The sequence below is a fragment of the Trachypithecus francoisi genome, unplaced genomic scaffold, assembly GCF_009764315.1.
Source record: "Trachypithecus francoisi isolate TF-2019V2 unplaced genomic scaffold, Tfra_2.0 Lachesis_group3, whole genome shotgun sequence".
NCBI lineage: Eukaryota > Metazoa > Chordata > Mammalia > Primates > Cercopithecidae > Trachypithecus > Trachypithecus francoisi.
This window is the reverse complement of record NW_022681468.1, coordinates 41,641,598-41,665,169: the sequence shown is the minus strand read 5'-3', so window position 1 is coordinate 41,665,169 and position 23,572 is coordinate 41,641,598. Positions and strand designations below refer to the sequence as shown.

The 23,572-nt window shown below is 43.1% G+C and overlaps 1 protein-coding gene across 6 annotated transcripts in view; it reads right to left on the bottom strand.

Annotated features, from left to right (window-relative positions):
- PPP2R5E (protein phosphatase 2 regulatory subunit B'epsilon) overlaps positions 1-23,572 on the bottom strand; it is a 182,831-nt gene that overhangs the window by 138,816 nt on the left and 20,443 nt on the right. Inside the window, exon 1 of one of the 6 annotated variants that reach the window (XM_033187791.1) lies at positions 5,836-5,904. The exons of 4 other annotated variants lie outside the window; for them this stretch is intronic. The gene's annotated coding sequence lies outside the window, so the exon portion shown is untranslated. Of the gene's footprint in view, positions 1-5,792; positions 5,905-23,572 lie in introns of those variants that run through there. One more of the 6 variants, XM_033187790.1, reaches the window with a different exon arrangement.

Sequence of the window (23,572 nt, the reverse complement as noted above, 5' to 3'; positions counted from 1 at the left end):
CTCTGAAGTTGTACATGGGAACCTTGAAAGATAACCAAGACAGGCCGGGCGCGGTGCCTCAAGCCTGTAATCCCAGCACTTTGGGAGGCCGAGGCGGGCGGATCACAGGTCAGGAGATCAAGACCATCCTGGCTAACATGGTGAAACCCCCGTCTCTACTAAAAATACAAAAAAAAAAAAAAAAAAAAAACTAGCCGGGCGAGGTGGCGGGCGCCTGTAGTCCCAGCTACTCGGAGGCTGAGGTGGGAGAATGGCGTAAACCCGGGAGGCGGAGCTTGCAGTGAGCCGAGATCGCGCCACTGCACTGCAGCCTGGGCGACACAGCGAGACTCCATCTCAAAAAATAAAAAAAAAAAAAAGAAAGATAACCAAGATAACCAGTAAAGCAGTGCAATATACAGGAATGGTCCAACGAGCAATACAGACCATAAATAAAAAATTACATAATACCTACAAGAGCCAAACAGCAAAAGTTAGCCTTTTTTTTTTTTTTTTTCAACTACTGCATGTACAGAGGGATTTTGGGAAAGGCATCATCAGAGTGAGCTAGACTAGGCAGAAAGCTTCTTGGGAAGGCCTCCTCTTGAGCTGAGCCTTAAGGAGACAGAAGATGAATTTCCATCTTGGGAGGAATGAATAGAGCAAAGGCACTGAGGTCATTGAAGAATGCGGGGTGTGAGGTGACAGGCAGGAACAGACCACTATGTAGAGGTTAGAAACGAACATTATGACACTTCCAAAGCAATATCCAGTCTGCTCAAAAAGCATTTGAACCATCTGGACTGCACATCCCCAGGTAAAAGACAGCAAATCAACAACTCCAACCAATTTCTCAGGTGATTCTTATGCACACTGAAGTCTGAAAACAACTGTTCCAGAGCAAGGAGGTAACATAAGGCAAGCAGTAAAGACAAAAACACCACATTTATATCACATGTTAACACTGCAAGGAAAACAATTGTTTTAGATGTTCTGTTTCAATACTCCCTACCATTATCCTTCCCCAAAAGCACTTTAATTTATTATATAGTTTAATGAATTTCACATCTGAAAATCATTAATAATCTGTCTTCTCTTAGATATACTGAAACTACCAGAATTGCATGAGGGCCTTGAAAGTCCTTATTTAAAAGACTCGGATGTCGGGATGTGAGGAAAACCACTTGGAAAAATCCCAATCAGTATGCCTCTCCGACCCTCAATATGCTTTACTAAAAAGGGCAGAGTCCTAGTTTTTTTTTTTTTTTTTTTTGAGGCGGAGTCTCGCTCTGTCGCCCGGACTGGAGTGCAGTGGCCGGATCTCAGCTCACTGCAAGCTCCGCCTCCGGGTTTACGCCATTCTCCTGCCTCAGCCTCCCGAGTAGCTGGGACTACAGGCGCCCGCCGCCTCGCCCGGCTAGTTTTTGTATTTTTAGTAGAGATGGGGTTTCACCGTGTTCGCCAGGATGGTCTCGATCTCCTGACCTCGTGATCCGCCCGTCTCAGCCTCCCAAAGTGCTGGGATTACAGGCTTGAGCCACCGCGCCCGGCCCAGAGTCCTAGTTTTAAAAGCAAAGCAAAGCAAAACAAAAACTCTTTCAAGTTCTGATTAAGCGTGCAGTACCAAAATCACACGCCAGTGTCCTCTGAGTGCAAAATTTGAATACATCACTTCATTATTCAGAAATGAAATATATTAAAAGAGCTAGGGAATATGAGAAGTTCTGACTCACTCTCTAAGTTACTTCCAAATTTTTCTTCCCAATCAAGAATCAGGCACAGGTATGGATTATTTCCACCATGACACCTGAGTATCCACTTGCCCAAGACCTATACGTATTGTATAGATTATAAATTTCAAAGTTCCAAAAACCTCTCACATTTTCTCGGCAAGCAAAACTTTTCTTGGCAATCAAAAACAAAAACAAAAAGCAAACACATCTAAGAAGTCAATTGGTCAGGCATGGTGGCTCACACCTGTAATCCCAGCACTTTGGGAGGCCAAGGCAGGAGGATCACTTGGGGTCAAGAGTTCAAGACCAGCCTGGCCAATATGGCAAAACTCCGCCTGTACTAAAAATACAAATACAAGCCAGGCGTGGTGGCTCACGCCTATAGTCCCAGGTACTTGGGAGGCTGAGGCAGGAAAACGGCTTGAACCTAGGAGGCAGAGGTTGCAGTGAGCTGAGATCTCACCACTGTACTCCAGCCTAGGCGACAAAGTGAGACTCCACCTCAAAAAAAAAAAAGAGGGAAAAGGAGTCAATCAAGTACTGCTTGAGAAACTACTTACTCATCGTGTTATATGTTTGGGGGAATGAAATACAAAAAACAAGGCTTACAGTCTAATTGGGAAAAGAAAACCTACATCCATGAAAAGCAATGGCCTGTAGAATGCAAGTGCCTCGCAAGTCTTAGTCACCCTTTACTCCCAGGGCATAGCATAAAATATGTGTTCAATAAACATCATTAAATAAATGCTGTCTTGGTCATCTTTGTTCCTCCAGCATCTAGCCAAGTTCCTAATGCAATGTTTGCTGAATGAATGAATGAATGATACCGTGCTGTTCACATAAATATGTCTTGCATGACTTAGGTTAAGAAGATGGGGATCATTAAGGACTAAAGTAATCAGAAAGATTTCACGGGGAAGACAAAGTTTTGAGTCATGAAATCTTAGAGCTGAAAGAAATCTTAAAGTATTACTAAGACCGGCCAGGCGTGGTGGCTCATGCCTGTAATCCCAGCACTTTGGGAGGCCTAGACGGGTGGATCATTTCAGGTCAGAAGTTTGAGACCAGCCTGGCCACCATAGTGAAACCCTGCCTCTACTAAAAATACAAAAATTAGCCAGATATGCTTGCTTGAACCCAGACAGCGGAGGCTGCAGTGACCCGAGATCGTGCCACTGCACTCCAGCCTGGACGACAGAGTGAGACTCTGTCAAATAAATAAATAAATAAATATTACTAAGATCATCTAATCTGGTAGCTCCAAAAGAAGTTTCCAAAGATGCCAAAAGCAGCTTTACACCTCTAATAGAGGTTAAGAAGACAATTCACCTTGGTAGTGACCACTTTAAAATTAAAGAAATTCACATAAACATAATGTATTATTATAATACATTAATAATGACAACCCGCTCACACACTGAACGCTTTGCCATTCACTCTGCTCTCCCCACCCCTTCCCCACACTTAGAAGCCCATGCAAGGAGGCTGAGTTCTTTGAGCTCATCTGCCTCCAAGCAGTCCCTGATAAAGTATGGACTGCAAGCTGGAGAATCACAGCCTTCTGCATACACTCTACAATCTGAATCTAAGCTGGTTCATAAAAACTGAAGACCAACAATCTGGACCAGATGCATCCCCTCTTTCACTTGACAGGCTTCCACAGAGAAATCCATGCATTCACTCAGGCAACATTCAGTGACCACCACATACTACCCTATTACCCACACCCAAAACTCAGTTAGGAACATAGTAGACACAGCATCTGCCTCCCAAGGTATCACTGGGTGAGGGAGAAAATACTACAAATAAATTACAAAGCAATGTGGGGAGTATTATAATCAGCACGAAAAAAGCATACACCCTAGGTATCCAAGAGACAAAATGACAACGTTGGGTAAAGTAAGGCAAGACTTTCAAGAAAAGGTAGTGTTTCTTTCATTCATTCTTTGACAAATATTTTCTGAGCATGTAAACATTTCCATGCTTCAAAGGGCACCATCAAAAAAAGGCAACCCACTGAATGGGAGAAAATATTTGCAAATCATATATTTGATAAGGGACTTATACCCAGAATATAAGAAGAATTCTTCACCTTAATAACAAGAAGATAATCCAAAAGTAGGCAAAGGATTTGAACAGACATTTCTCCGAAGAAGATATACAAATGGCCAGTAAGAACATGAAAAGATGTTCAACATCATCAGCCATCCAGGAAATGCAAATCACACCCAGTAAGATGACTATAATCAAAAAGAGAGAAAATAACATGTGCTGGCAAAGATCTAGAGAAATTAAATCCCTCATGCCTTCCTAGCGGGGATGTAAAATGGTGGAGCTGCTATGGAAAACAGTTTGGCAATATCTCAAAAAGTTAAAACAGAGTTACCATATGACCCGGCAATCCCACTTAGGTATAATATTTACCCAAGGTAACTGAAAGTATGTCCACAAAAATTGTACATGAATGTTCATAACAGCATTATCTATAACAGCCAAAAAGCAGAAACAACCCAAATGTTCATCAACCGATAAATGGATTTTTAAAATGTGGCACAATGGAATATTATTCAGCCATAAAAAGGAATGAGGTGCTGACACATGCCACAGCATAGAGGAACCTTGAAAACCTGGCCTCAAGTGATCCGCCCACCTCAGCCTCCCAAAGTGCTGAGGTTACAGGTGTGAGCCAAGGCGCCCAGCCTGGGACAAGAGTATTAAATGTACCTTACTTCCTGTCCCGGGCCACTGCTGCAGTGGGCACAAGGAAGAATCTCAGTAGCTTGGGTAAGCAGTGAGCACTAAAGGACCGTCAGTGGGCCTTCAAAAAACCACAAGTTGCCTTACTGAAAGGATTTGGGGCCGCAGAGGCCTAGAAGAAGCAATGAGGGAATACCAACTGCCTACCTGCTATGAGTACAAGGCCCCTTCTAAAGACCTCTCTCTTTCCTGGCATCCAACTACCCTAACTGTTAATTACCTTGCTCCTGGATTAATCTCAGAAGGGCAGTGTGGGCCGGGCGCGGTGGCTCAAGCCTGTAATCCCAGCACTTTGGGAGGCCGAGACGGGCGGATCACGAGGTCAGGAGATCGAGACCATCCTGGCTAACACGGTGAAACCCCGTCTCTACTAAAAATACAAAAAACTAGCTGGGCGAGGTGGCGGGCGCCTGTAGTCCCAGCTGCTCGGGAGGCTGAGGCAGGAGAATGGCGTGAACCCGGGAGGCGGAGCTTGCAGTGAGCTGAGATCCGGCCACTGCACTCCAGTCCGGGCGACAGAGCGAGACACCGCCTCAAAAAAAAAAAAAAAAAAAAGAAGGGCAGTGTGGGTTTCTTTTAGAAGCCATAAGATAAACATGGCACTTCTCCCTTGGTGCGATTAACTTTACTAAAAACACCAGTGTTTAGAATGAAAAGAAACAAATATATTATGAAATGTAAAAATCTCTGAATTTTTAAAAATAAAAAATAAAAAAAACAAGACTTCAAAAAAAAACTGCAGCAAGGGTAATTCTCTTTTTCTTTTCTTTTTTTTTTTTTTTTTTGAGACGGAGTTGCACTCTGTTGCCCAGGCAGGAGTCCTTGCAGTAGCGCGATCTCGGCTCACTGCAAGCTCCGCCTCCCGGGTTCACGCCATTCTCCTGCCTCAGCCTCCCGAGTAGCTGGGACTACAGGCGACCGCTACCACGCCCGGCTAATTTTTTGTATTTTTTAGTAGAGATGAGTTTTCACCGTGTTAGCCAGGATGGTCTCCATCTCCTGACCTCGTGATCCGCCCACCTTGGCCTCCCAAAGTGCTGGGATTACAGGCGCGAGCCACCGGGCAGGTCCCAGCAAGGGTAACTATCTTATGCCTAGGGGCACTTGATTAGATAAGTTTGAGAAGCCTGACCCTAGGAATCTAGCATAAACCCACAGAAAGAACTCTTTTCTTCTGGAGCCTCAGTTTGTGTTATTCCCCTTTGTAGAGATCTAGCCTGAGTGGCACCTAATGCCTTTGGGATCCAACATAATAGCCTGATCCAAGCCCATAAATCCTTACTCCACCCTCCTTCCCACCCCCACACACACTTCTACACATACCAGTGTTATCTTCCAACCCCTGCAGCTCTCAGGCCCCCATTACCAGGTGTATGCTCTTCCCTCCTTGCACACCTCACACACCTCTTTGGAGCCACTGTGCACACAAATGCTTTCCTCTCTAGACCACGCCGCTCACTTGTTTACCCCAATGCTATGGCAACCCCCTCCCTCTGTCACTCTTTGTTCTGTCACTCTCACAAAACAACTGCATATATTCACTAGTTTCATAGGGACCACAATGGCACATAAAACTGTGTCCTGGGTGCCCATTTAAGCCCTTCTGGTATCATTTTCGTGAATTCTTAAGAAAATAGGCCTTCTATATATATTAGCTAACATTTCCTGAGCATCTACAATAAGCCTTTCCCACATATCACTGCATTGAATCCTTACAACTCTAAAGTATGAGCCCTCTCATTATCCCCCTTTTTACCACCAAGGAAACTGAGGCATAGAGGTTAAATAACTTATCTAAGATCACTCCAATAGTAAACGGCAAAACTGGACTGAAGTCCTAGCTTGTCTTCCCCAAAAGGGGATGTTCTTAACCCTTCCTCTCATAAGAACCCAGAGTCCAGAAGAGCCCCACAATCCCAACTGTCATTATCAGCACCCTCTTTCCACTAAATATTTAAAGCTCTTGCTTTGCTTTCCAGCTTTCTAATTCAACCAGCTTTGGGGCAGCGAAACATAAATGTCCACTTCTGGAATGGGAGACATCTCCAGTGAGAGTTACCTTAATGTCCAGAAGAAGCCAGGCAGATAAATCACATGTCTCAGCTTTTCCACTGCAAAATTTCTATTTTACACTTGAAGAATGTGATTCTAATTAAGTACAAGTTAATCTGCACCTGAACATCTTCAGGTCCATTAATATAAAAATCAGTAACTTTTCTAAATCAAAGGTTTCAAGAAATTAGATTTATCTGGTTCTTTAGCCTTCAAAGTCTGAGTCAAATAACTCTTACACAGACTTTGCTGCTTAAAATCCTTCACTTCTTCTCTAGGCCTGTGTAGACTGCAAATATTTCCCTTACAGTTGCTTATGGGACTCATATCCCAGTTGTATCTTAGTCTATGACGTGCGCTATAATTTAAAAATCATATAATTAACATAATTGCCTTTATTTTAAAATATTCCTTTCTTTTTTTTTTTTTTTTTGAAACAGGGTCTTGCTCTATCACCCAAGCTGGTGTGCAGTGGCACGATCTCGGCTTACTGCAATTTCTGCCTCCAGGTTCAAGCGATTCTCGTGCCTTAGCCTCCCGAGTAGCTGGGATTACAGATCTACACCACCACACCCAGCTAATTTTTGTATTTTTAGTAGAGACAGGGTTTTGCCATGTTGGCCAGGCTGGTTTTGAACTCCTGACCTCAAGTGATCCACCCGCCTCGGCCTCCCAAAGTGCTGAGATTACAGGCCGCGTGAGTCACTGTGCCAGGCCTATTTTTAAATATTCTCATATTTCACTAAACCAGGCTGCCCTTCCTCCTACTCATTCCCATCTCATCTCATTATTCCAAATGTTAGAGGTTTGACTATATGTTACAAACACACACCTGCAAATGGAGTCAATGCCTGTGGACTAACAGAATCCATATTCAAAGCCTGAGAATCAGCTATGGGAAAGCCATCTGACAGACAAATTATACTTGAAGGACAGCAACTCTATCCCTGAGTTAGCTAACACTCAGTGGAAGTCTGGCCCACTGGGACCTGAGCAATTTGGTACATAGATCTGAGTATAAAAAGGTTTGGGAGCTTGCAGAAATTTCAAGAGTACACAAAGAAGGCATCAACACCACTACCTGAGCATCCATGCCTAAGTAAAAAGTGTTTGCTCCATGTGCCATCCTCTTCAAAAAAACATACATATGAATATTTATACACTTATGTAAACCATAAGCATACAATGATTATATATTTAAATCCATGAAGATGGGTATTTATAAAGAAAAATGACCACAAAGTCATCAAATTAAACTTTTGTTGGCAAAAGGGGATAGGATGAACCTTTCCTTAAATATCACAATACTGGTCCAGCTGAGCATCAAAGAATGGGAGGAAATCAGCTGCCTCTAGCCCAGCAACAATGGGACACAGACCTCACCTCACTTCTAGGGATGAGCCAACACTAAGACCAGGTGATGAATGTCACTGGACAGTGATTCTGCTGAGGCTTAAGTGGCATACACCCTGCACTAGGCACTGTTCTAGGTACTAGGGATAAACAGCAAACAAAATACTCAAGGTCACTGCCCTCATGGAGCGTACAGTCAAACTGGAGGGGATAGAAAATAAACAATTGTCAGGTGGTGATAAGTCTAAGGAGTAAAATACAGCAAGCCAGAGACTGGTAAGCAAGAATGTTATTTTATATAGTGTATCATTGACGGCCTCTCTGAGAAAGTGACATATAAACAGAGACCTTAAAGAAGTAAAGGAATGAGACATGCTGAGTATCTGGTAGAGAAAACCACAAATGCAAAGCCCTACGGCCTGTTAGTGTGTTTGAGAAACAGCAAGGAGGGAGTGTGGCTAAGAGCAGTGAGTTAAGATGAGGTCAAAGAAAGAGCCACATCATGTAAAGTTTTGTAGCCTCAGAAGGTAATTTAAATTTTATTCTGAATGAAATGAGAAGCCAGTGGAAGGTTTTGAACAGAGGAGTGACATAATCTGACTTCTATTTTTAAAAGCTTGCTCTGGCTGCTGTGTAGAACACAGGGGAAAAGATGGAAGCAGCAGGGAACCTGTTGGGACGCAAAAGATGATAGTGGTTTGGACTAAGAGGTAGCAAAGGAGGCAGAGAAGATAGTGAGAAGTGGTTGGATTCTAGACATATTACAAAATAAAGACAATATCCGTTGAACCAAGGTGGGAAGTCCCGAGTACATTTATGGCAGATTGTAGAAATGGCCACAAATTCTTTCCCTCCTTGTGTTCATGCCACTGCAGTATAATTTTAAAGCTCCTCCCACAAAGAGGTAGAGTTTTTCTCCATCCTTGGAATTTCAGCTGGCCAACTCACTTTGGCCAATGGGACAATAGCAAACATGATGCAAACAGAGATTTGAAAAGTTCTTAAGCATTTGCATTTGCCCTCTCTTACTGCTTTAGAGAAACCCATAAGCCACCACGTGGACAAGCCCAGGCTAACCTGCTGGATGATGAGACTCACAAAGCCCAGGTATCCCTGTAGCACTAGCCAACCATCAGATACGTGAGTGAGACTATCCATCTAACGGCATGTTCATGAGTGAGCCCAGAGGAAATGAGAACCATCACATAGCTGAGCCTAGCTGAAATTGCCAAACCACAAAATGGTGAACTAAATAAATGGCTGTTGTTTTAAGCCACCAAGTTGTGGAGTGGTTTGTTAAGCAGCAAAAGCTGACTCAAAATCTATTCATCCCCCAAATCAAATACAAGCCACCTAACAGCAATATACAAAAAGTAAAATTTCAATTCTAAAGTAAATTGACATAGAACGGTCTTGGTGTTGATGAGCTGATTAGAAAAGGAAAGAGCACAAGTCATAAATTACCGTGTAGCTCATTAAAATGTGGTACGATAGGGAGCTGAGTTCTCTGTGCAAAAAATTACCAAGATAAGAATCTTGGCCGGGTGCAGTGGCTCACGCCTGTAATCCCAGCACTTTGGGAGGCGGATGTAGGTGGATCACATGAGGTTAGGAGTTTGAGACCAGTCTGGCCAACATGGTAAAACCCCATCTCTACTAAAATACAAAACAGTAGCCAGGCATGGTGGCACACCCCTGTAATCCCAGCTACTCAGGAGGCTGAGGCAGGAGAATCGCTTGAACCTGGAAGGCAGAGCTTGCAGTGAGTTGAGATTCTGCCACTGCACTCCAGCCTGGATGACAGAGCGAGACTTTGTCATTAAAAAAAAAAAAAAAAGAATCTCAGAACACTGAAAATAAAAGATTTCACACCAATACAATTTACCTTTTCAATGTCCCACACACCATTGTTGAAAACTACTAAGTACTTTACCCTCTTGCCAAACATCAAAAATAATGCTCTTTCAAGATCATCTAGATAGAGGAGCAATTAAGCTCTTTCCTCACACAAAAGAAACCAAGCTGCACTTCTCTTTCTTAGCAGATACAGATAGCTGGGTAGACAGATGTTGGGTGGATGGAAGGATAGAGGACAAACATACATACCACAAATAATACTTAAGAGTGAAAGCATTTATGCTGTATTGAAAGTCTCTGGCAGACTCTGTAACTGATCATACAAAGGCTTAATGTGATGATCACCAATGTTCATAGATATCATTTTTCTTCTCAGTAGTTGTTACTTTCTATTAATTGGAAAGGCAGATTTAAGACACATAACTACCATTCTGTTTTTAACTAATTTTTTTAATGTCAAGGTAGAAAGTGAAACCTTCCATTCCTATTCTCCAAAGATGACCAGTGTTAAGTTTCCTCGTATCTCCTTCTAGGCCATTTCTCTTTTCCAAATTAATTGCTGTTACTTATGATAACTAACGTAATATAAAAAATAAAAAAATTTTTAAAACAAAGTTAATTGTCACATACTGTAATTCTGAAAACTAAAACGTATCTTCCAAGCTACCCTTATAAATTAAGTAGAATCCTCCCTACCTATAAATGTTCTGTCAAGCTTTTCAAACTCTGTAAAAACCTAACATTAGTATTATATATTGAATTTTAAACAACTAGTATTAAGATGGCTTGATTTCTGAAACATCTCATCACCTATCACCAAAGAAAACCCAACAGCAGCAGTGGAAAACCCCACTCTCGGCCGCCCTGCCCCCTGCCAAGAAAAAAACAATAACAACAACAACAAAAAATACTGAGCTATTTAATGGCTGGAGGAAAAAAATTACCTTTTTTGGAACTGAAACAGAAACTGTTTGGATGGTTACATGAAACCACTCACTAGAGTTTATAGGCCTAGTTTATACTTGACATGTGGAAATGAGTCTTCAGGAAGAAAGAAAATTTCTGAAGATGGATCCTGATTCTGTTTCTGAAGATACACTCACCAAAGAAAGGCCTCTCAGGATCACGCACTGGCGTATTCAAAATACACACTGCATCGCCCTCAAGTAAAAGGGACAAAGATAGGCTAAGTCTTATCAAATTATGCCCAGCAAAATGAAGAACTTGGAAAATGGGGTTCCGGTAAAAGAAAATCTCCCCTCAAATACTGTATAATCTTTCAAAAATATGAACCACTCACTAAGTGTGCTTCTCATGTTGCATAAAACTTTAGAAAACCCAGGCCAGATTGAAGGTGAATATGGAGCGATAGCAGAAGCCTCATTCCAGAATCCATCTGGCCAGAGAAGAAGTAGCATCCTGGGGGTGGCCATGCATGGGGTGTACACTTGCTACAGGCACAGGCCTGGCATGGCTGTCACTGGACGCCAGCTGTGCACGCCCAGCCACACCTGCTGCACGCTGCGTTCGTGTGCGGCTCTGGGCCTGAGCATTCACAAAGCTCACTTCTCCAGGGAGCCTCCCCTTGGCTTTGGAAAAGAGCCCAGGGACTCTTTTCTACGTGCTGCCTGTTGTACCCTGTCCCCTCATTACTTTTTTAGACACAGGGACTAGGACATCGACCACCCTCTGCCCCTCCTGCAGTCAGAACCTGAGTAGTGCAAGAAGGGCCACCCGATTTTGCCAGCGTTGGGGGTCTCTTTTCAGCAGCCTCACAGGCATTCCCGTCCTTTCTGGTTGGTGTTGACTGTGTTTCAGCATCACTCTACCCTCCCACGTCCTTAGCATTGCTGTGCGTGTTTCCAGGCAGTTAGGACACCCTTCCCCATGTTGCCATCTTACTGACAGTTCAAATGACTCTCCTTTTCTGTTCGTTAGTAACAGTCTTCATTTGACACCTTAATACATTTCTGACTGTTCTTAAAACAGTGGGGATGCCTATATTTTCCTTGAGTTTTTGTGACTGACTTTGGCTATGTATACCTTTCTGGAGTTTTGTTTTTTTTATGTTTATTTTGCATACCGAGGGTATTTGGGGTGGGGTTGTTTTTTGAGATGTGTAATTCTTTTATGGAGTTTTTAAAAAGAATTTTCATATTGTTTTTCTAACATGGCTTCATTAAACGTTTAAGTATTTTAAAAATATGTAATATTTGGACCAGATGTTGTGAATAATAGTAGAGATAAAGCTATTTTATTCTGTATTTTTAAAACTGTTCCGTACAAATAAAAGCTCTCCTGGACACACACACAAAAAAAAAAACTTTAGAAAACCACATCAAATCCTGTTACCTCTTAATTATACACACTAACGAAGGGATAAAAACATGGAGAACCTAAAATTCACTTCCTGCATATAAAAAAAAAAAAAATGGGCCGGGCGCGGTGGCTCAAGCCTGTAATCCCAGCACTTTGGGAGGCCGAGGCGGGCGGATCACGAGGTCAGGAGATCGAGACCATCCTGGCTAACACGGTGAAACCCCGTCTCTACTAAAACATAAAAAAAACTAGCCGGGCGAGGTGGCGGGTGCCTGTAGTCCCAGCTACTTGGGAGGCTGAGGCAGGAGAATGGCGTGAACCCAGGAGACGGAGCTTGCAGTGAGCCAGGATCCAGCCACTACACTCCAGCCTGGGCGACAGAGCGAGACTCCGTCTCAAAAAAAAAAAAAAAAATGAACCGATTGTAGAGGCTGGGAGTCAGGGGATAGAGGCGGGGAGGGGTTCCTGCAACAACAAACAGAAACTTTTCCTTTCTAATTGTTTACTGAAAGCTGGAATTAAAATAAGTTTTTTCTATTTCCTGAACACACATCAAACAAAAACAGAGAGCCTGGGTATCCATATGAGTGGAAGGGAAATTACACGGAAGACCAGAGAAGGAACTTACATAGCGCTTATCTTTCATTAATGGTGATGAGCCAGAACTGGGGCCTCTGAGCGGATATGAATCCCTATAAGCCAAGAGGGGCCAGGGTAAGAGAAAGGACTAGAATATCACACCCTCTCCCTCAGCTCACTCTTCCACTTGCACATGCCCCAGACACAAAGGTACTGTGCTCTTTGGGTCCTGGGCTCCAGCCCAATGTTTTCTATGGCATATTTCAAGAAGAACTGCAAAGTGCCAGGTTAATGCCAGCAGCAATTCTTGTGAACCAACAAATCTCTGTCTAGTCTAAGCCCCAGATATGACAGGAAACTGAGTTTGTTTTATTGTCAAGGCTGCACCAAAAGTCACTTAATGTTTGTATACTATTTCTGCTCTTCAAATCTAATCAAATAAATACTACCCAATAAATTTAGACCCCACTAAATCTTCATATCTGAAGTATCATCATATTTATTCATTCAGTAAATACTTATTCCACACCTCCTACATGCCAGACACCGCCAGCTCTCAGTCACAACTGAAAAGATTGATGATAAAACCAGAAAAGGAACCTTATGCCCAGAGTCTTTCAAAGCATTTGGCCACCTTTGATACTCATGGGTCTTTCACAGACTATGCTCTGTCCAAAGCACACCTTTCCTGCTAACCAGAGCAAGCCATAATCATACATCTCTGCCTTTAAAGCTATGTTCAGTTTATTACATTACATTACACAAAAACTCTCTTCATTAAAAAGAGAGAGAGAGAGAGACTCTCTAGAAGAATATTTAAGATGCAAACCAGAAAAGAAAAAGTAATGAGTAAGAAGCAATACTACAGTAAGAATCGGCACTGCTTTAAAAACATGAAGAATTCCTTTTCTGCCTGAAAGGATGGTTTCCCTCAGGAGGTACTCTAAGCAGTGAAGATGAGAGGAGGCACTATCCTAAAGAGCAAGAATACAATCATAAATGGACATGGAATACTGACCATTCCTCTGACCTCAAAGATGGAAATATCATGACAACTGTCAATTACCAAGCGCCTATCACGTTTAGCTGCTACTCTAGGCATTTCACATACATCACCTCTAAAATGAATCCCGCAAGGCAGACGATATTATCATCACTTTACAGATAAGCAAACAGAGGCTGTGAGAAGGTCATCTGTCCAAAGTCACCCAGCTTACAAGGAAAACTGACTAGAATTCTAAGATTTCTGCCTAGCTCCCAAACCTATCCCTCTTTCCATAACTCTACCCTGCTGAACATGCAGTATCTCTATGTCTTTATCTTCAGTCTCCCTAGCTCCCATGCCACTTCTGTATTTCTGACCGGGCCATACCTCTGTACAACCCTAAGCAAGCCCACCTGCAAAACTACTAAGAGAGGGGAAAACAGAAGAAAAAAATAAATGTCAAAAGTGTTAACAGATGGGAGAAAATAAACAACTATATGGGACACTATCTCAAGCTTCAATAAAGTTGAAGTCAAATAGCAATGAAATACAACTGAAATACCCTCCTCTGATTGAAGCTTTCACTTAAGAGTCTGAGAATTATTCAAATTCTTTAGAATAACAAGTAAGAACTCGAGGGAGAATAGAAACTTCAGCATCTACCAAGTCAAGAAGATAACCTAGAAAACAATTCTGATTGACATTCCAATTCAATCACACTCACTGAATTCTGCACCGTCAGTGATTTCTTGGAGCCTTGGTTTCCCTCGTTACATACCTACTTCAAACATACATAATGTTGTTTTTGTGAACATTATCATTCACAGACACTGTTGTTTTTTTGAGTCAGAGTCTCACTCTGTTGCCCAGGCTGGAGTGCAATGGTGTGATCTTGGCTCACTGCAACCTCCGTCTCCTGGGTTCAAACAATTCTCCTGTCTCAGCCTCTGGAGAAGCTTGAATTACAGGCGCCTGCCACCACGCCCAGCTAATTTTTGTACTTTTAGTAAAGACGGGGTTTCACCATGTTGGCCAGGCTGGTCTTGAACTCCTGACCTCGTGATCCACCTGCCTCGGCCTCCCAAAGTGCTGGGATTACAGGTGTGAGCCACCATACCAGGTCATAGCCACTTATTTTATTTAAATTCAGGCCGGGCGCGGTGGCTCAAGCCTGTAATCCCAGCACTTTGGGAGGCCGAGACGGGCGGATCACGAGGTCAGGAGATCGAGACCATCCTGGCTAACACGGTGAAACCCCGTCTCTACTAAAAAATACCAAAAAAAAATTAGCCGGGCGAGGTGGCGGGCGCCTGTAGTCCCAGCTACTCGGGAGGCTGAGGCAGGAGAATGGCGTGAACCCGGGAGGCGGAGCTTGCAGTGAGCTGAGATCCGGCCACTGCACTCCAGCCTGGGCGGCAGAGCCAGACTCCGTCTCAAAAAAAAATAAAAAAAAAAATAAAAAAAATAAAAAAAATAAATTCATTATGAAAGGAAAATTCCACAAGGGTGAATACATTTTCTTATCTCAACAGAAACTGAAGACGTGTCAATGACAACACTCATTATCTTGAGATAAGAATGAGAAATGAGTGTTTTGGACATTGTAATAACCATAACTTCGCATGGGGAAGAAAAAGAAAAAATCTAAGTTAGAATATAGACTAAATACAGGTTTCATTGCTAATCAAAATTGCATGCATGCAACAAATCCGTAATTTCAGTTCATAAAAATAGCTTTAAGTAAAAGTTCACAGATGAAGAAAAAATGCTTAACACAACATGAAATTCATATTCTAAGCCACCTGCTGCAAAGATACTTTTGCAAAACTCCTAGCAACTTCTTTGGATTTTGTTTAAAAGACTTTTCAATGCTCCCACTGAATGAAAGGTGTTAGGTTAATAGCTATTTCCTATTTGTCCACGTAGCATCAACCTGTTTCTTACATTTGGCAACCACCACCAATCCCAATGTTTCACAGGCTCTTGATAGCCGAGATCATCACACACATCCAATTCCCCAATCTCCAACCTCCCCAACTCAACACACACCAGCTGGGAAGACAGGTGAACACAATGCTTTCACATCTGTCATAGAGCAAAGCAGCTTACATTTGGCTACGCTAATCGTTCGTTTGAGAAATGTACTAAGTTTGACAGCTTCCAAATGTTACTTCACTCAAAAATTCTTTTTGAATGCTTTTTAGAGCTCAATAGCAAACCTAATATATAATATATAGTGATATATTGTTTTGCTTAAACAATTTAGTCTATGGACAAACTAAATAGATTTTTAAAAACAAACACTCACTTCCCTAAATGTAGCATACAAAGAGATCAACTTTACAGGATCCACTTGAAACCTAAGTCTTATGACTCAAAAAATATGTATTATTTAAGAGGCAGAGAATTGGTCAACTATCCTTGCATCTGTGGGCACTAATGAATATCAGTTGTTAACTATGCCACCCTGATGTGGTAAAATTATTCTGTTACGACAGTACATAATTATTACCAGTCTTGCTCAAAAAAAATAATAAAATAAAAATAGGATATCCTCCTAGTCAAGAAATGTAGGTGTAGTGCCCTACATTAACACACGAATGAAAAAGAATATTCCATTAAGTAAAACTGTGAAAAAACATAATTTTACCAAGAATATTTTGATATTAAATATAGATTTGGGCTCACAGGAATGCACAACGTCTGACTAGCCATGAAATGACTAAAAACATTTTGAAATTAATTAACCATTTAGGTACAAGAGTGGTCATTTAAGCACTGACTATCAAAAGCCCCAAACTCTATAGTCCTTTATTTGTTTTGTTAGACTCTCTGTCAGGTCAGAGTCTGACATAATCATGGATGATGCCTTCTTCCTTATGTAAACCATCACAAATCCAGTTCCGCTTCAAGCACTGGTACTGTAAAGCACTCACTCCACTCAATTTTCACCACCCACAAAATGCAGTGCAGATAATTCTCAATAATTTAAATTATAATAGCTCAGGAAAATTTAAAATTAGCAAGTGACAAGGAGGTGGATTCAATTTTTAACTTCATTCAATTTGTCAAATTTGAAATACTTTCAATTATTTATTTTTCCAGTCTTCACAGTAACCATAACACCACCAATGTTAATTGCTTCACCTAACTGCGGTTTTACTGTTCTCATTTAATGAACTTCAACTGGTACTGACGATAATACTAGATCTAATCTTCTCAACTTTTAATCTCTTAATGAATTAAATCTATTGCATTATGTTCCCCACTATTCCAAGCAGTAGTTCATAAAATAGTGAATTAAAACACATAAAAACTTAAGATTGTGTACTTTAACAACACAGTGGCATCCACAGAACATATAACTGAGCCTACAGATAGATTTTATTTTATTAATTTTATTTTTTATAGACAGGATCTCACTCTGTTACCCAGGCTGGAGTGCAGTGATGTAATCACAGCTCACTGCAGCCTCCAACTCCTGGCCTTAAGCGATCCTCCTGCCTCAGTCTCCTAAAGCACTGGGATTACAGGCATAAGCCAATATTCCTGGCCCAGATTTGTTTCTTTGTTTATTTATTGGTCTCACTCTGTCACCCAGTCTGGAGTGCAGTGGTACAATCACGGCTCATTGCAGCCTCAAACTCCTATGCTCAAGGGATCCTCCCGCCTTAGCCTCTGGAGGAGCTGGGACTACCAGCATGCCAGGCTAATTTTTTTTTCTTCTGTAGAGACAGGGGTCTCACTCTGCTGCCCAGGTTGGTCTCAAGCTCCTGGCCTCAAGAGATCCTCTCACCTCAGCCTCCCAAATCACTGCAATTACAGGGGTGAGCCACAGTGCCTGCACAGATTTTATTTACAGGTTTTTTTTTTAAGAGATTTGATGTTTTTGTTGTGGTACATTTCATTTTTATGGTCTAAAAGTAAATTAGCAATTTTTTTTTTTTTTTGGAGACGGAGTCTCGCTCTGTCACCCAGGCTGGAGTGCTGTGGACGGATCTCAGCTCACTGCAAGCTCCGCCTCCCGGGTTCACGCCATTCTCCTGCCTCAGCCTCCCGAGTAGCTGGGACTACAGCCGCCGCCACCTCGCCCGGCTAGTTTTTTGTAGTTTTTAGTAGAGACGGGGTTTCACCGTGTTAGCCAGGATGGTCTCGATCTCCTGACCTCGTGATCCGCCCGTCTCGGCCTCCCAAAGTGCTGGGGTTACAGGCTTGAGCCACCGCGCCCGGCCAAATTAGCAATATTTTTAAAGGTCAAGCAATGATGAAGTAACTTGTTTTCATGGAAACCTCAATATCATAAAAATACAGTAAGCACAATGTTACCACGACAAGATAACTTTTTAAAATTCCAACTCCAAAAATAAGACTACCTCAAAGTGATCTTCCATCATAATGCTATTATAAATCATCACATGAAACAATAAAAACATAAGAATATGCAGGCTGCTCTGCCTACAGAGTAGCCATTCTTTTATTCCTTTACTTTCTTAATAAACTTGCTTTCACTTAAAAAAAAAAAAAAAAAAAAAGGCTGGGCTAACACCTATAATCCCAGCACTGCGGGAGGCTGAGGCGGGCGGATCACGAGGTCAGGAGATTAAGACCATCCTGGCGAACATGATGAAACTCCGTCTCTACTAAAAATACAAAAAATTAGCCAGGCATGGTGGTGGGCGCCTGTAGTCCCAGGTACTCGGGAGGCTGAGGCAGGAGAATGGCATGAACCTGGGAGGTGGAGTTTGCAGTGAGCCGAGATCGCGCCACTGCACTCCAGCCTGGGCGACAGAGCGAGACTCTAAAAAAAAAGAGGCCAGGCGCAGTGACTCACGCCTGTAATCCCAACACATTGGGAGGCCAAGGCGGACAGATCACCTGAGGTCGGGAGTTCGAAACCAGCCTAACATGGAGAAACCCCGTCTCTACTAAAAACACAAAATTAGCCGGGCGTGGTGGCACATGCCTATAGTCCCAGCTATTTGGGAAGCTGAGGCAGGAGAATCGCTTGAACATGGGAGGTAGAGGTTGCAGTGAGCCGAGATCGCGCCACTGCACTCCAGCCTGGGCAACAAGAGCGAGACTCTGTCTCAAAAAAAAAGAAAAAATATGTAAACGTGAAGAGAAAATATTATTCCTGCCGGGCGCGGTGGCTCAAGCCTGTAATCCCAGCACTTTGGGAGGCCGAGACGGGCGGATCACGAGGTCAGGAGATCGAGACCATCCTGGCTAACACGGTGAAACCCCGCCTCTACTAAAAATACAAAAACTAGCCGGGCGAGGTGGCGGCGCCTGTAGTCCCAGCTACTCGGGAGGCTGAGGCAGGAGAATGGCGTAAACCTGGGAGATGGAGCTTGCAGTGAGCTGAGATCCGGCCACTGCACTCCAGTCCAGGCGACAGAGCGAGACTCCGCCTCAAAAAAAAAAAAAAAAAAAAAAGAGAAAATATTATTCCTTATGACTGGGTGGGGGATCTAGAGGTGATTTATATATTCTGTGGTTGTATATTTGAGGGTGTACAAATGTTCTTGGAATCAAGGACAACTTTTTTTTTTTTTTTTTTCTCGAGACGCAACCTCTGCCTCCCGGGTTCAAGTGATTCTCCTCCCGAGTAGCTGGGATTACAGGCACACACCACAAAGCTCAGCTAATTTTTTTTTTTTTTTTTTTTTTTTTTTTAGTAGAGATGGGGTTTCATCATGTTGGCCGGCGGGGGGTCCTCGAACTCCTGACCTCAGGTGATCCACCCACCTTGGCCTCTCAAAGTGCTGGCATTACAGGCATGATGAGCCACCGCGCCTGGCCTAAGGACAAACTCTCTTTTCTTTTTTTTTTTTTTGAGACAGAGTTGCCCTGTTGCCCAGGCTGTAGTGCAGCGGCATGATCTCGGCTCTTTGCAACTTCCACCTCCTGGGTTCAAGCAATATCCTGCCTCAGTCTCCTGAGTAGCTGGGATTACAGGCATGCACTATCACGCCTGGCTAATTTTTGTATTTTTAGTAGAGATGGGGTTTCACCATGTTGGTCAGGCTGGTCTCAAACTCCTGACCTTGTGGATCCACCCACCTTGGCCTCCCAAAGTGCTGGGATTACAGGCGTGAGCCACCGTGCCTGGCTCCTACAGACAACCTCTTAATTCAGCCTTGAGGATTTTGCCCCAGAAAACTTTAATAGCCCATCCAGTCTCTGATCTCCAGCTACAACAGTCTTTTGAGAAGAACCTTATCAACCTACCCGTCCTGTCTTCTTTTCTCAGCATAATCACTTCCTCTGAGAAACCTTCCCTGAATGCCCCCCCTATTTCTCCAAAAGCACTTGCCATTGTTGGAATTCTATCTTTGTCTGTTCAGTTGATTAATATCTATCACTCCATATCAGAGACCAATCCTGTTATGCTCATCACTGTATTCCCAGAACAGTGTCTGGTGTATCGTATGGCTCAACAGAAATGTGTTGAACGAATGAATAAATGGACAGAATTGCAAAGCCCACTGTTAACAATTATAAAAATGAGAATTTAAACCCCTTGGAGGAGAATGAGTTAGCCAGGTCCTAGGTGAACTTCTTTCACAGCTGTTTGCTTCATACACGTTTAGAAAAACACATGCATGGCCGGGTGCAGTGGCTCACGCCTGTAATCCCAGCACTTTGGGAGGCCCAGGCAGGCGGATCACAAGGTCAGCAGATTGAGACCATCCTGGCTAACACGGTGAAACCCCGCCTCTACTAAAAATACAAAAACTAGCCGGGCGAGGTGGCGGCGCCTGTAGTCCCAGCTACTCGGGAGGCTGAGGCAGGAGAATGGCGTAAACCTGGGAGATGGAGCTTGCAGTGAGCTGAGATCCGGCCACTGCACTCCAGTCCAGGCGACAGAGCGAGACTCCGCCTCAAAAAAAAAAAAAAAAAAAAAAGAGAAAATATTATTCCTTATGACTGGGTGGGGGATCTAGAGGTGATTTATATATTCTGTGGTTGTATATTTGAGGGTGTACAAATGTTCTTGGAATCAAGGACAAACTTTTTTTTTTTTTTTTTCTCGAGACGCAACCTCTGCCTCCCGGGTTCAAGTGATTCTCCTCCCGAGTAGCTGGGATTACAGGCACACACCACAAAGCTCAGCTAATTTTTTTTTTTTTTTTTTTTTTTTTAGTAGAGATGGGGTTTCATCATGTTGGCCGGCGGGGGGTCCTCGAACTCCTGACCTCAGGTGATCCACCCACCTTGGCCTCTCAAAGTGCTGGCATTACAGGCATGATGAGCCACCGCGCCTGGCCTAAGGACAAACTCTCTTTTCTTTTTTTTTTTTGAGACAGAGTTGCCCTGTTGCCCAGGCTGTAGTGCAGCGGCATGATCTCGGCTCTTTGCAACTTCCACCTCCTGGGTTCAAGCAATATCCTGCCTCAGTCTCCTGAGTAGCTGGGATTACAGGCATGCACTATCACGCCTGGCTAATTTTTGTATTTTTAGTAGAGATGGGGTTTCACCATGTTGGTCAGGCTGGTCTCAAACTCCTGACCTTGTGGATCCACCCACCTTGGCCTCCCAAAGTGCTGGGATTACAGGCGTGAGCCACCGTGCCTGGCTCCTACAGACAACCTCTTAATTCAGCCTTGAGGATTTTGCCCCAGAAAACTTTAATAGCCCATCCAGTCTCTGATCTCCAGCTACAACAGTCTTTTGAGAAGAACCTTATCAACCTACCCGTCCTGTCTTCTTTTCTCAGCATAATCACTTCCTCTGAGAAACCTTCCCTGAATGCCCCCCTATTTCTCCAAAAGCACTTGCCATTGTTGGAATTCTATCTTTGTCTGTTCAGTTGATTAATATCTATCACTCCATATCAGAGACCAATCCTGTTATGCTCATCACTGTATTCCCAGAACAGTGTCTGGTGTATCGTATGGCTCAACAGAAATGTGTTGAACGAATGAATAAATGGACAGAATTGCAAAGCCCACTGTTAACAATTATAAAAATGAGAATTTAAACCCCTTGGAGGAGAATGAGTTAGCCAGGTCCTAGGTGAACTTCTTTCACAGCTGTTTGCTTCATACACGTTTAGAAAAACACATGCATGGCCGGGTGCAGTGGCTCACGCCTGTAATCCCAGCACTTTGGGAGGCCCAGGCAGGCGGATCACAAGGTCAGCAGATTGAGACCATCCTGGCTAACACGGTGAAACCCCATCTCTACTAAAAAACACACACACGGCCAGGCGCGGTGGCTCAAGCCTGTAATCCCAGCACTTTGGGAGGCCGAGACGGGCGGATCACGAGGTCAGGAGATCGAGACCATCCTGGCTAACACAGTAAAACCCCGTCTCTACTAAAAAAAATACAAAAAACTAGCCGGGCGACGTGGCGGGCACCTGTAGTCCCAGTTACTCGGGAGGCTGAGGCAGGAGAATGGCGTAAACCCAGGAGGCGAAGCTTGTAGTGAGCTGAGATCCGGCCACTGCACTCCAGCCTGGGTGACAGAGCGAGACTCCGTCTCAAAAAACACACACACACACACACACCACACACACACACACACACACAAATTAGCCAGACATGGTGGTGGGCGCCTGTGGTCCCAGCTGCTAGAGAGGCTGAGGCAGGAGAATGGCGTGAAGCAGGGAGGCGGAGCTTGCAGTGAGCCGAGATCGCACCACTGCACTCCAGCCTGGGCGACAGAGCAAGACTCTGTCTCAAAAAACAAAAAAAAGAAAAAGAAAAACACATGCGTATAATTTATTTTATTCATATCTTGCCACAGTTCAAGAGTATGAGTGGAGTCTACCACTCCTAAGCCCAAGAGTATCTAAAGCATATACCATTTCTAGAACATCTCACTAAACCAATACAGTTAAAATAAATTCCAGTTACTTGAACTGCCTTTTAAAATGTTAAGACATAAATCTAAATATAATACAATATAGCTCTATTCAACATAAGTTTTAGAACTTCATCTAAACTGTTTTTGATTAAAAGATCTTTAAACTTTCTTAAAGTGAAATGAGCATTATTTCTGGATGACGGGTTACTGTTACAAACACCAGTTAGTTGGCCGAGCGTGATGGCTCATGCCTGTAATTCCAGCACTTTGGGAGGCGGAGGCGGGCAGACCACGAGGTCAGGAGTTCAAGATCAGCCTGACCAACATGGAGAAACCCCATCTCTATTAAAAATGAAAAAATTAGCCAGGCGTGGTGACACATGCCTATAATCCCAGCTACTCAGGAGGCTGAGGCAGGAGAATCCCTTGAACCCAGGAGGCGAGGTTGCAGTGACCTGAGATCACACCACTGGACTCTAGTCTAGTGAATAAAGCAAGACTCAGTCTCAAAAAAAAAAAAAAAACACCAGTTAGTTGTATCAGTTGTAGCTTGAGTTGGAGAGACAAGTGCACATGAATGTATGGAACACCTCACAGAACAGGGAGTACTGAAACTTCCTTCTACTTTAAAAAGTCCCCTGTGTCAATCGGCTTTCCAGTCCTTTTGATCTTTGCTCACAAATTGGGAGAAAACACCAGTCCTTCTGATGCATGGCTATCTTCCTGAAAAATTAATTTGATGAGATAAAGATCAAAAGTAGCCTTCTGACCCTCAAAAAAACTCTTCACCTTTGCTATAAATATCCTTGCATTCAAAATACTCATTCATTCAAAAAGAGTGTTGTGTGCTTATGATGTGTAAGGCACACAACAGCTGTGATTTCTACACTGCTAATAGAAGACAGCCCTTAGGAGCCTGAACCTACTCTGAATTCTCACTATATTTCCTCATAAGATATGGTGGAGAAGTATGCCCTACTATTGCCAGATATTGTTTCCTGGGGGCACTTCAGTAAAAGGTTAATTCGAGCCTGTATCTCCCTTATTAGAAGACAGTACTTTTCCTGAAATGGTGCCAAGTCTCAATTTGCTACATGTTCTTTTTAATGTTTTAACATTTTACTTTGAACAGTGTTCCAGGCAC